Genomic DNA, 14,003 nt, shown 5'->3' on the forward strand with positions numbered 1-14,003 from the left:
CCAAGCCACCAGCGAAGCCCTATTTGTATACTTCTTTTTAAATTTATTTATTTTTAATTGAAGGATAATTGCTTTACAATATTGTATTGGTTTCTGCCATATGTCAATATGAATCAGGCATAGGGATACGTGACCAGCGTGAGGTGGTCCCTCACTGTAGTTGCAATTTGCATTTCTCTACTAGTTAGTGTTGTTGAGCATCTTTTCATGTCCCTGTTGGCTCTCTATGTGTCTTCTTTGGAGAAAGGTCTATATTAGGTCTTCTGCCCATTTTTTTTTTTTTGATTGGGTTGTTTGTATTTTTTAGTATTGAGTTTTATGACCTGTTTATGTATTTTGGAAATTAATTCCTTGTTGGTCACATTGTTTGTAAATATTTTCTACAGTCTGTAGGTTATCTCTTTGTTTTGTTTACGGTTTCACTTTCATGCATTGGAGAAGGCGATGGCACCCCACTCCAGTATTCTTGCCTGGAAAATCCCATGGACGGAGGAGCCTGGTAGGCTGCAGTCCATGGGGTCGCGAAGAGTCGGACACGACTGAGCGACTTCACTTCACTTTGCCGTGCAAAAACTTGTAAGTTTGATTAGCTCCCATTTGTTTATTTTTGCTTTTATTTCTATTGCCTTGGGAGACTGTCCTAAAAAAAACGTTGGTATGGTTTATGTCAGAGAATGTTTTGCCCGTGTTCTCTTCTAGGAATTTTATGGTGTCCTATCTTTTAAGTCTTTAAGGCATTTTGAGTTTATTTTTGTGTAGGGTGTGAGAATGTGTTCTAACTTCATTGATTAGATGCTCTCCCAGCAGAGCTTGCTGAAGAGACTGTCTTTTCTCCATTGCATATTCTTGCCTCCTTTGTCAAAGATTAATTGAACATAGTTGTATGGGTTTATTTCTGGGCTCTATATTCTGTTCCATTGATCCATATATCTCTTTTGTGCCAATTCCACATTGTTTTGTAAAATCAGAACAGCTAATGGGCAGATCAGAGTTTTTTCTCTCTGAAACTTTGAAACAAGACTGCTCCCTTTGGACTAAGTAAATTCCCAGGTTGTGAACAATTTGGGGAATGGAGAGTCCCTGAGAGAGACATACTGAATTACCTACAATGTGGAGGGATGGAGGCTTAAACAAATAAGTAGAAAAATAGAGATGCCTAAATTTTGAATCCAAAACCAACGGAGGTCCTACAGATTAGTTCACTGTGACTCACCAAGAGCTCAAGTGTTTGCCAAATTTGTTTAACAGCTGAAAAAATATTTTTAACTAAGAATCTTGAGGGATGAGATTCTAAGGAACACCTGTTGGAGAATGGCAGAATTTTAGATACTAAATTATGACAAAGGAGCAGTCAACGTATGGCAGGAGTTCTTTCCTGGAGCCTGTCCTTATGATGCTTACCCATCTTGGGGTAGATCAGCCCCACTGTTCTGTGGAATTGATCACCGTGTTCTCATACTCCAGCCTGAGGAGGGCAGAGCAGAGGGTGGTGACTTGAGGTCAGAGGCTTCACCTGGGTTCAGTCCATCCATCCTCAGCCTTTGAATAATGACTACCTACAATTCCTCATTGACTCTGGGTGTAGGTTTTTTTTGTCCTTTCTGTTGTTATGCATCTTTAGTGCCCAGACTCTGCCTGGCCCAATTTAGATGCTCACTAGCAATGTGTTAAACAGAATTCCTGGCCCTCTGTGTCCTGGCAAATTCACTAGAAAACTAACCCAGCATTTCCTTTGCAGAGTCTATACTTGCACAGCAGGTCAGACCCTTTGGAAGGTTCAGGAGAGCAGCAGTGGCTGGGAACTCCTGATTGGGTATGGTGGGCGCAGTCCTCAGCCACAGATGGAAAATGACATTTCATTTGTCAATCAAACAAAACCCAAAATCTGCCCAAGTCTGGTCATTCTGGGATGGTGGGGAGCAGGGGTTCAGTGAAGCCTTTCCAGGCTCCACTGTCTGAGTTGCTATCCCCCAGCTTACCGCCGCCCAGTCTAACGATGATGTGCAGAGTATTTAACCACTTACATGGCAAAATATATTTTATAAACAAATGTATTTCAGTAAATCATTATATAAGTAAAAACATTAAATTTCCCTGTGTATTCTCTAAACTAAACTCATCCTGAAGCTACTTATGCTGTGATATAAGACAAAATGGTCACCAAATCATTCTAATTATTTCTAAGTCTCTTATTGATGTTTAGAAATTTCTGGGTGGGGACTTCCCTGGTGGTCCAGTGGTTAAAACTTTGCTTTTCAAAGCAGAGGGTGCACGTTCAACCCGCTGGTCAGGAAGCTAAGATCCCACATGTCTCTTGGCCAAGAAAACCAAAACATAAAATAGAAACAATATTGTAAAAAATTCAATGAAGACTTTTAAAATGGTCCACATCAAAAAAATCTTAAAAAAAAATTACAGCTCATGGAGCCTGTACCTGGAGCCCCTTTACTTCCGTCCCCACCTGCAGTGCTGTCCCCCGCTGGCCTCCTGCCCACCTGGGCCCCTCCTGAGGGCCCACGGGGCCTGTGTCCATGCAGCTACCAGCCTTGAGCTGCTTGGCTCATGGACCAGCATCCCAAGTCCATTGCCACCTGCAGGGTGGCCTTAGATGGCCATCCAGTGATACGTGGTCTAACCTCAGCTGTTTATCAGCCCTCAGGGCCATGGTTCTGTGTGTTAACCTGTGGGAACACTGTGCCAGTGCATAGGGGCTAAATATCAGCCATGGTCTTGTCCTTTCTGAGTAGCTTAAGGCTCCAGGTCTTCTCCTCATGCCTTGCCTTTGGTAACCACACATCTGATCTCTTTTTTCAATGCAGTTTTTCTTTTCAAGATTCCCCGTGTAAGTGAGGGCATACAGTATTTGTCTTTCTGTGTCTGACTCATTTCACTTAGCATAATGCCCTCAAGTTCCATTCACGTCTTGCAAATGGCAGAATTTCCTTCTTTCTTATGGCTGAATATTCCATTGTGTGGCCACTTCAGTTGTTTCCATGTTTTGGCTGTTGTGAACAGTGCTGCTATGAACATGGATATCTCTTCAATGTAGTGTTTTCATTTCCTTCTGTTATATTCCCAGAAGTAAAATTGCTGGATCATATGGTAGGTCCATTTTAAATAAACCAATAGTAGAATTGGCCCATTTTTAAATTGGATTATTTGTTTGTTTGTTTGTTTGGCTATTTAGTTGTATGAATTCTTTGTTGTTGTTCAGTCACTAAGTCATATCTGACTCTTTGTGACCCCATGGACTGCAGCACGCCAGGCTTCCCTGTCCTTTACTGTGTCCTGGAGTTTGCCCAAACTCATGTCCACTGAGTCCATGATGCCATCCAACCATCTCATCCTCTGTTCCCTCCTTCTCTTCCTGCCCTCAATCTTTCCCAGCATCAGAGTCTTTTCCAGTGAGTCGTCTCTTTGAATGAGGTGGCCAAAGTATTGGAGCTTCAGCTTCAGCATCAGTCCTTCCAATGAATATTCAGGGTTGATTTCCTATAGGATTTTAGAATAAATTCTTTATATATTTTAGCTATCAACCCCCTACTAGACATAAGATTTGTAAATATTTTTTCTCATTATATAGGATGTCATTTCATTTTCTTGAGTATTTCTTGAGTATTTTCTTTTGCTGTGCAGCCTGAATATTTTGACACTCTTTCTGCCCTGGGTAATACTTTTTCCCCAATAGCTTGGGCGCTTAAGAAGAGATCTTTAATTCCAAATGGTTTAAGGAAAATTTTCTTAACACACCTGGGCACCAGAATCAGCCATTTGATGAGTCCCTTTGCTGTCCACCTGAAGCTATCACAACATTGTTAATTGACTATACTCCAATATAAAGTAAAAAGTTAAATGCAAAAAAAAAAAAAAAAGAAAGGAGCAGGCATTTGAGTGAGACTGAGAAATGAATACTGAAACTGCGTGTGTGGACTGGGTCTGCATCTGGTGTTGAGGAGAACCTTTAGCTTAGGAGTCCTCTGTTTGGGGTCCAATGCAGGCACCCCGTTTTCCTCTCCATTTGTAGGCACAGTGCTGAATCTAGTGACATACCTCAGTGAGACTGAGGCTTAGGAAATTCATGGTTGGTTGTTATCAGGGCCTCCTGCCGCTGTGCAAACCACCCCTAAGGAGAGTGATGCACAATTTCCTTTAGGTTAATTCCATAAGTTACATTTCAGAAAGAAAAAGTGACCTGACATCACAGGGAAACCACTTTTAGTTGCTCCATTTCCTGGAGCCTACAGCTTTTTTTTTTTTTGGTACAGCTGGCAAAACGCCTGGGACAAGATGTATTCAAGTCAAGTCAAAGCAGAGCTGTGTTCAGAGACACAGATGGCCCACCTAAGGTGAAAAAATTACTTTCTTGCGGGGAAAGGCCGGGTGGTTTATTCACCTCTTCCTCTAGGAAGGCAGGAATGCGTGCAGGCAGAATAAATACAACGTATCGCAAGGGCATGCCACAGATGAACAGAAGCACTGGCCGGCGGTGAGAGGCATCGTCCTGCTCCAGGAAGGCTGCCAGAACTTGTCACACACATATGCAAGTGCCCCCAGACCTGGAAAGTCACTCCATCAGTGGATGTAATAAGAATCAGGACATAAGGGAAGAGACCCTGCAGTCCGCTCTCTCTGAGAGCCTGTAATGACATGCCGAGAAGATGGGAACGGTTAGGACGAGCCAGGCACAGGCTCAGGAAAATGATCGAATGTGAACAGAGCAGAATTGTGTTGTGTTCCACCTGAAGAAACCCTGTCTGGGTTAATGTGGTTGGAGGTGTGGTAGACAGATAATCTGGGCTTGTTTAGAAAAGCGGAGACGTGGAATGGGAGTTCGTCACTGGTTATCTAATACTCTCTGCAGAGGTTGTTGTTCATTGTTTAGTTGCTAAGTCATGTCCCACTCTTTGGGACTTCATGGACTGTAGCCTGCCAGGCTCCTCTGTCCATGGAATTCTCCAGGCAGGAATACTGGTCTGGGTTTTCGTTTCCTTCTCCAGGGGATCTTCCCCACCCAGGGACTGAACGTATATCTCCTGCATTGGCAGATGGACTCTTTACTACTGAACCACCAGTCAGGCCCTAAATGCAAAATAGAAATACCAGCATTGCATATTAATGTCTTCTTTCCCTGATGGGGAGAGTTGGCCAAAGGACTAATAATGATGACTGTTGTAAAAATGATCTTGAAATAGTCACTACATAGATAAAATAAGAGATGCCTTCACTTGCAACTGAGATTTATGGAGGTTCTGTGAGATGGCAAAATGGGGTTTGCAACGCAGGATGTTTATTGCTCCCAGAGGCTGTGGCTAATCTCTCATGAAGCAAGGTTTCAGTTGGGTAGTGATTGAGAAATTAGAACAGAGCTGCATTGTGTAACTCCTTCTTCCTCTTTATTTATTGTGAACCAGTGAATATCCCTAGTATCAAGCTATAGGCCAGCTTAATATATTTGATTTTTGAATATCTCATAAGAGCTCAACGGTTCTTGCAAAAGGTGCCCACAGAAAGCCATGGCCTTATATTTATCTCTGCTGCTGCTGAGCTTGTCTGATAGATTCATACAAGGGCATCCTAACAGCCTCGTGTTTAAAGGGAACAGTAACTTACATTTAACCACCTTATCTTTATTTCTCATGGCTAAACTGTGAGACTGATATTCTATCCCATATGCTAAGGGTGGAATTGAGATGCAGAGAGATTAAGTAACTTTCTCCAGGCAGTAGAGTACCTTCAAAGCTGAAAAAACATGCTGTCTTCCGCTCAGTTTTATACAGGAGAAGTGAGGTGTTAATGCAGTTGTTGTTCAGTCGCTCAGTCACGTCTGACTCTTTGTGACCCCATGGACCGCAGCACGGTCCTTCACTGTCTCCCCGAGCTTGCTCAAACTCATGTCCACTGAGTACATGCTGCCATCCAATCATCTCATCCTCTGTCGCCCCCTTCTCCTCCTGCCTTCACTCTTTCCAGCATCAGGGTCTTTTCCAATGAATTGGTCTCCATATCAGGTGCCCAAAGTATTGGAGCCTCAGCCTCAGCCTCACTTCTTCCAATGAATATTCAGGATTGATTTCCTTTAGGATTGACTGGTTTAAAATCCTTGCTATCCAAGGGACTCTCAAGAGTCTTCTGCTGCAGCACAGTTTGAAAGCATCAATTCTTCAGCCTTCTTTATGGTCTAACTCTCACATCTGTATGTGACTATTTGAAAAATCATAGCTTTGACTATACAGTAGAGCTGGATTTTCAGATTTCAAACTAGGCCCATCTGACCTCAAAGTGACTGTTCCTTCTGCTGTGCTCTGTGGCCACATTGGCATATAGGAGGCTTAAGAAATTGCTAAGGGTTTTTTTGTTTGTTTGTTTTTAAATAGTTATGCTATTCTGTATTACTTTTCTTTTTTACAGTTGTGTGTATGTGTGTAAAGTACATATAATATACAATTTACCAACTCCAGGAGTTGGTGATGGACAGGGAGGCCTGGCGTGCTGTGATTCATGGTGTCGCAAAGAGTCGGACACAACTGAGCGACTGATCTGATCTGATCTGATACCACCTTACCCATTCTTCTTATAATTTTATTTATTCATTTATTTATTTTTATTTTTGCTGTGCTGGGGCTTCATTGCTGTGCAGGCTTTTCTCTAGGTGCGGTGAGCAAGGGTTACTCTCTGGTTGCTGTTTGTGGGCTTCTCGTTGCTGTGACTTCTCTTGTTGCAGAACACAGGTTTGAGGCAAGTGGGCTTCAGTGGTTATAGCACATGGGCTTGGTCGTTGTGGCCCATGGGCTTAGTTACTCCACCGCATGTGGAATCTTTCTGGACCAGGGATCGAACCCCTGTCCCCTGCATTGGCAGACAGAGTCTCATCCACTGTGCCACCAGGGAAGTCCCATCTTACCCAGTTTTAAGTTCAGTGATATTTAAATGCATTCATAACATTGTGCATCCATCGCCACCATCCTTCTCTGTAACATTTTGCATCTTATAAAACTAAAGTTGTATTCCTACTAAACAATAATTCCCCCTTCCCTTCTCTTCCAGCCCCTGGGAACCACCAGTCTACTTTTGTCTCTAAGAATTTGACTACTCTTAGTACCTCATACATCTACTCATGTTCTCTTTTGGTGGCTGTTTGCATGAAATAACTTTTTCCATCCTTTTACTTTCATTCTATTTATGTCTTTGGATCTAAAATGGGTCTCTTGTAGATGTAGTCATATTCTGTGTTTCTTATCAATTCTGCCAATCTCTGTCTTTTGATTGAAGAGTTCATTTCAGTTCAGTTCAGTCGCTCAGTCATGTGCGACTCTTTGCGACCCCATGGACTGCAGCACGCCAGGCCTCCCTGTCCATCACCAACTCCCAGAGTTTATTCAAACTCATGTCCATTAAGTTGGTGATGCCATCCAACCTTCTCATCCTCTGTCGTCCCCTTCTCCTCCTGCCTTCAATCTTTCCCAGAATCAGGGTCTTTTCCAATGAGTCAGTTCTTCCCATCAGGTGGCCAAAGTATTGGAGTTTCAGCTTCAGCATCAGTTCTTCCAATGAATATTCAGAACTGACTTCCTTTAGGATGGACTGGTTGGATCTCCTTGCTGTCCAAGGCACTCTCAAGAGTCTTCTCCAGCACCACAGTTCAAAAGCATCAATTCTTTGGCCATCAGCTTTCTTTATAGTCCAACCCTCACATCCATACATGACTACTGGAAAAACCATAGCCTTGACTAGACGGACCTTTGTTGGCAAAGTAATGTCTCTGCTTTTTAATATGCTGTCTAGGTTGGTCATAACTTTTCTTCCAAGGAGTAAGCGTCTTTTAATTTCATGGCTGCAGTCACCATCTGCAGTGATTTTGGGGCTCCCCAAAATAAAGTCTGCCACTGTTCCCACTGTTTCCCCATCTATTTCCCATGAAGTGATGGGACCAGATACCATGATCTTTGTTTTCTGAATGTTGAGCTTTAAGCCAACTTTTTCACTCTCCTCTTTCACTTTCATCAAGAGGCTCTTTAGCTTCTCTTCGCTTTCTGCCATAAGGGTGGTGTTAATCTGCATATCTGAGATTATTGATATTTCTCCTGGTAATCTTGATCCCAGCTTGTGCTTCATCCAGCCCAGCATTTCTCATGATGTACTCTGCATATAAGTTAAATAAGCAGGGTGACAATATACAGCCTTGATGTACTCCTTTTCCTATTTGGAACCAGTCTGTTGTTCCATGTCCAGTTCTAACTATTGCTTCTTGACCTGCATACAGATTTCTCAAGAGGCAGGTCAGGTGGTCTGGTATTCCCATCTCTTTCAGAATTTTCCACAGTTTGTTGTGATCCACAGAAGAGTTTATTTACAATTAAAATAATTACTGGTAAGGATTTACTTCTGTGATTTTGCTATTTGTTTCCTAAATGTCTTGTAGCTTTTTTTCTTATTATTATTCATCTCCTGCATTACTTCCTGGTTTCTTTTGGTGTATTAAGTTGATTTTTAATTTTAAAAAATTATTATTATTTTGGCCTGTTGTGTGGCTTGCAGGATCGTAGGTCCCCTTGCAATGGGATAGTGCGGTCTTCACCTCTGGAACACCAAGGAAGGCCCTGTGTTCAGTTGATTTTTTGTAGTGAAATGTTTGCATTCCTTTCTCATTTCCTTTTGTGTATCTTCTATAGCTATTTTCTTTGTGATTACCACAAAGATTTTCTTTAACATCCTAAAGTTATAACAGTATAGTTTGCGTTTATGCCAGCCTAACTTCAATAACATGCCCAAACTCCTTTACAGCTCCACCCCGATCCCTCTCAGTTGTTGATATCATAAAATTACCTCTGTCTACATCATATGCCCCAAAATATTATATTTTTAAAATGCAATACTCTCAAGTCATGTATAAAACAAAAAGTTCAGTTGCAAACCATTGTTACAATAACACTAGCTTTCATAATTATCCATGTATTTACCTTTGTTGAGATCTTGATGTTTCCATCTTGTATAAGAGTTAATTCTTAGGTAGGTTGATAAGGAGTCTGGGGCCCTCAAGGAGGAAGGGGTCCAGGGTCCTCGATGAGTAGAAAGGGGTCCAGAGCTCTTGAGGAAGAGAAAAAGATAAATGTTTTTCCATCTGAGGGGCTTCTTGTTTTTTCCATCTGATGGGCTTCTCTGCTGGCTCAGTCAGTAAAGAGTCTGCCTGCAATGCAGGAGATCTGGGTTCAATCCTGGATCGGGAAAATCCCCTGGAGAAGGAAATGGCAATCCGCTCCAGTACAGACAATGGGGTCACAGACAGTGGGGTTACAAAGAGTCAGACAGGACTGAGTGACTAACACTGATGATTTTTCCATAGAGATTTGAGTTTCTCTTATGGCTTCAAGTGTCTTTTCATTTCACCTTGTAGGACTCTCTTGAGCATTTCTTGCACAACAGGTCCACTGGTAACAGACTCCCTAGCTTTTATCTTGATAGCTTAATTTCTCTCTTACTCTCCAAGGACAGTTTTGTTAGATACAGAATTCTTGGTTGACGGGTTTTTTCTTACAGCATTTTGACTATATCAGCCCACTGCCTTATGGTCTCCAAAGTTTCTGATGAGAAATCTACTGATAGTCCTATTAAAGATCCCTTGTGTGTGATTATTTGCTGCTGAATTGCTGCTTCCTGGATGTTCTCTTCTTTGGGACTTTCAGCTCACCATCCTTGGACATTGTTGAACTTGCTGGATATTTATATTTGTGTTTTTCATCAAGTTTGGCACATTTTCAGCCATTATTTCTTCAAATACCCTCTCTGCCCTTTTCTCTCTTCTCTTTCTGGGACCTCTAGTATGTGTGTGTTGGTCTGCTTATTAGCACCTCACTAACAAGCACTGTTTAAAAAAAAAAAAAGGACACTGTTCCTTTAAATCTCCTGGCTGTCACTTAAGCCAGATGAAGAGGGACTTGCATTAGTGGGGGGAGGTGCTACAACAGTGAAACTGACTTTTTATCTGGACCTATGTGGTCAGGAACAGCGACCAGTGATCAGAGCACAGACCACTGGTATCCACTTTGCCCACCCAGGCTCCTGCAAGTTGTGGACAAGCTGCTCCAGGAATCAGGCATAGCTGCCTGCCATGGGTGTGAGGATGCAAGGCTGCTGTGGTGCTGAGAGCTGAAACTGGCCAAAATTAACTGTCCACATCGTCTCCTGGACATTGCAAGCCTTCAATAAACTGTCCAGAGTTCCACAGTAGTTACATCAGACAGATTCTGCCAGCTTAATTGTTATCCAGGGTGGGACACAGATTCTCAGAACTTCCTACTTCATCATCTTCCCAGAATTGGCCAAAATTAAAAAAAAAAAAAAAAAGATTTCCTTTTTTCTTTTTTTTGAGCAGTTTAGGTTCACAGCAAAATTGATTGAAAGGTACAGAGATATCCAATGTAGCCCTGTCCCCATTATCAACAGAGAAATGCCTCTGGATTTTAAAGTGTGTGTGTGTGTGCGCCTGCTTAGTCATGTCCAACTCTTTGCAGCCTCATGGACTGTAACCCACCAAGCTCCTCTGTCCATGGAATTTTCCAAGCAAGAATACTGGAGTGGGTTGCCATTTCCTACTCCAAGATTATGAAGTACCACCATTAAAATCATGTATAAGGAAACATTTCTCGAGGAAAGGCTAGTTGTCATCTTGGAGCATTTCAATGCTTTCCACAGCTGGCAAGTCTGGCCCTTTTAAGACCAATACTCATGCACCAGGGGCTTCTTGGTACCTAAGAGGCAGGAACCATCATGTTTTATTCTTCTGGGTGTGCATTTGAAGTACAGGAATAACAGTAATACTGTCTCCCAAAATCATGTGCTGTCAGTGGCCCCAGCATCTTCCTACTTATCTGGGAGCCATCTTTCATTATGATTTATCCTATTTGAAGCCTCTTGATGTAAATAGTTGCCAAGTTTTAGAATCTGTTCCTGCACCATCTCACCCATTGCTGTGCTCACTCCCACTCTTTTGTCTCAGATCCATGAACATGGATCCCATCCTGTTATATGAGTCTGCTGAATAATTCTCCCTCATGCCAGATTCCATCACATGGCTGCTATCTGTATCATCTTATAGCACAGCTCCAATGATCTCATGCTTTTGCTTAAAAAAAAAAAAAAAATGTACCTCTCCTATTCCAAAATCCCTAGAAAAATGTGGTAGTTCCCAATTTCCCAGAGTCCTTTCCCAAAGCATGAGGTCCTAGGACTACAGGGAGCATTTGATGTTTTGGGGTGGTGTTTCCTCAAAGTGGTGCTTCCTGAAAAGCTATCAAATGCAACAGCTCTGCTTTGTAACAAATCTATGCTGCTGCTGCTGCTGCTATATTGCTTCAGTCGTGTCTGGCTCTGTACGACCCCATAGACGGCAGCCCACCAGGCTCCGCCGTCCCTGGGATTCTCCAGGCAAGAACACTGGAGTGGGTTGCCATTGCCTTCTCCAATAAATCTATAAGAAAATAATAATTCTAGACTCTCCAATCTCCACAGAAAAGCCCTCATCTTTTTCCATTAAGTTGTTGTCTAGCGCCACCTGGTGTTAGAACTAGTCAGCAGCGGCTCTAGAGAAAAAGGAAGGAAAACCCTGTTAATATTTTATCCCAGACTGAGGATCTTTGGCCACCTCATGCGAAGAGTTGACTCATTGGAAAAGATTCTGATGCTGGGAGGGATTGGGGGCAGGAGGAAAAGGGGACGACAGAGGATGAGATGGCTGGATGGCATCACTGACTCAATGGACGTGAGTTTGAGTGAACTCCGGGAGATGGTGATGGACAGGGAGGCCTGGCCTGCTGCGATTCATGGGGTCTCAGAGAGTCGAACATGACTGAGCGACTGAACTGAACTGAACTGAGGCTCTTTAGCCCCAGAAAGGAACCTTACAGATCATTTAGATGGATGCCTCACTTTATAGATCAGTAATTTATCCAGGATTTAGAGAAAGAACTGGATCAAGGTTTCAGTCCCAGGCGTCTCAGTTTTCCCACACATCACTCCTTGCCCCTATAACTTCTGTTTTTTTTAAGCACTTTTTTTTAAAGGTACATTTGGCTTATTTGTTTATTTGGTTATGCAGCATGTGGGATCTTAGCTCCCTAACCAGGGATTGAACCCGCACCCCCTGCAAAGGAAACGCAGTCTTAACCACTGGACTGCCAGGGAATTCCACCCCACCTCCCACCCAACAGCCACCCAACCCTCCAGAGGAATTGGGCCAGAGTGATGATGCAACTTCAACTTTCACTCATCCCTTCATATAAACCAGTTACGTTGCTAAGTACATTTATAATATCTCATTTATTCTTCACAGGTAGCCTGTTCCTATTCCTGTTTCACTGTTGGATAAGGTGAGAGGCTGGGTGACTCCCCACAGTTACGCTGTGTTATTTCCTCACCGTTATCCACTCCCTCCTTGCCCTTGTGTCTGGGCCACATTTACACTTTCCTGCTCCCACTGACTCTGGGCTTGGCCAGTGGGACTTTCTTTGGTCAATGGAGTGTGAATAAACTTGATGTATGCCCCAAATGAGAAGAGGCTGTAAGTTCCATGGTGCAATTAGATGTACTTCAGCCCTCTCCTCCTCTGTGGGGACAACATACCCCAGAAGGTGGCTGTCTCTTCAGCTCTACCCCTGAAATAGGACACATGTGGAGCAGGGCTGAGCCCACCAGTCACAGTTGACTCAGAGTTAGCCTGCAGCCTGTACAAGATGTAAACAAAAAAGTGAATATTTGTCCTTTAAACCATTGGGAATTGGGGGTTGTTTGTTGCTGCAGCAAAGCTGACCCATATAGGCTTGAACACAAGTCTGACTAACTCTAAAATCTCTTGCGAAACTGTGAAAAAGAAACTTGCTCTCAGGCGATGTCTAGTTAAACTAACTTGAGAATCTATGTGTTAGGGTTTTTTTTTAATGAATCTTTTCTTTGAAAAAGTAAAGAATGAATTTGGCTGCACGGGGTCTCAGTTGTGGTATGTGGAATCTTTAGTTGCGGCATGTGGGATCTAGTTCCCTGGCTAGGAAATCGAACCCAGACCCCCTGCATTGGGAGTGCAGAAGTCTTAGCCATTGGCAGGGAGTTCCTGTGTGTTACGTCTTAACTTATTAAGATTCTCGCCTCCTTGGACTCCTTGCTTAATTCTACCCTTGCACTGACACGTATCCTGAGGGTCTCATTTAATTCTGCAGCCTGCTTCTCCAGTTCCGCCTACTCTATGCTTTTGAGTCTCTTTCCCTTGATTTACTTTTTCCTCTTTTTAAAAGCACTTATTACCTTCCAAAATACTCCACAATCAACTTATTTACAACACATATTGTTTAAACGCTGCCCAGTTGAATTTTAAGAGGGAGGGAGTTTTTAGGTCTGTTTTGTTTATTGTCATTCCTTCGTCGGTGTCTGGCACATGTGTGATTAGCCGCTCAGTCACGTCCAACTCTTTGTGACCCCACTGACTGCAGCCCACCAGGCTCCTCTGTCCACGGGGATTCTCCAGGAAAGAATACTGGAGTGGGTTGCCACGCTCTACTCCAGGGATTGAACCCAGGTCTCCCGCGTTGCACACTGATTCTTTACCATCTGAGCCACCAGGGAAGCCTGGCACATAGTAGGCGCTAAAAAGTGTTTGATCAATGAATGAATGAAAACACTTCTGAAATCATGGTAGCTGTTGTGTTTTAATAGCTTGACCAGTAGAGGTCATAGATGAGTTCTTTAAATATCTTGGACCTGCAAAGACTTCTCCAGCTGCTTTTATGTCAGGGTCTGTTCACTCTGGATGTCTCGGGGATTAGTGTGGGTTGCCCTGTGGCAGTGATCAGTCTGGTGGTGGCATTTGGCATATATCATGACAAACCGATGATGCGTCAGATCGTTTTCTCCTCCGTCTTTGACCTAGTGTTGGGGGTCAAGGAAAACAATGTCAAGTAGGGTACAAAATGGGGCATAAAGTGTTGGCTTTAAGGTTGTATCTATTTATAGAAGTTGCT

The 14,003-nt window shown here is 43.0% G+C and overlaps 1 protein-coding gene and 1 long non-coding RNA gene across 3 annotated transcripts in view; one reads left to right on the top strand and one right to left on the bottom strand.

The window, feature by feature from the left end:
* LOC132345912 (uncharacterized) overlaps window positions 1-14,003 on the top strand; it is an 89,423-nt gene that overhangs the window by 31,799 nt on the left and 43,621 nt on the right. The window lies entirely within an intron of this gene.
* Window positions 1-14,003, bottom strand: part of SCRG1 (stimulator of chondrogenesis 1) — a 107,570-nt gene that overhangs the window by 23,731 nt on the left and 69,836 nt on the right. Inside the window, exon 3 of one of the 2 annotated variants that reach the window (XM_024995701.2) lies at window positions 8,958-9,084. The exons of the other annotated variant lie outside the window; for it this stretch is intronic. The gene's annotated coding sequence lies outside the window, so the exon portion shown is untranslated. The remainder of the gene's footprint in view (window positions 1-8,957; window positions 9,085-14,003) is intronic. 2 annotated transcript variants of the gene reach the window in all.

The sequence above is a fragment of the Bos taurus genome, chromosome 8 (genome assembly GCF_002263795.3).
Source record: "Bos taurus isolate L1 Dominette 01449 registration number 42190680 breed Hereford chromosome 8, ARS-UCD2.0, whole genome shotgun sequence".
Taxonomy (NCBI): domain Eukaryota; kingdom Metazoa; phylum Chordata; class Mammalia; order Artiodactyla; family Bovidae; genus Bos; species Bos taurus.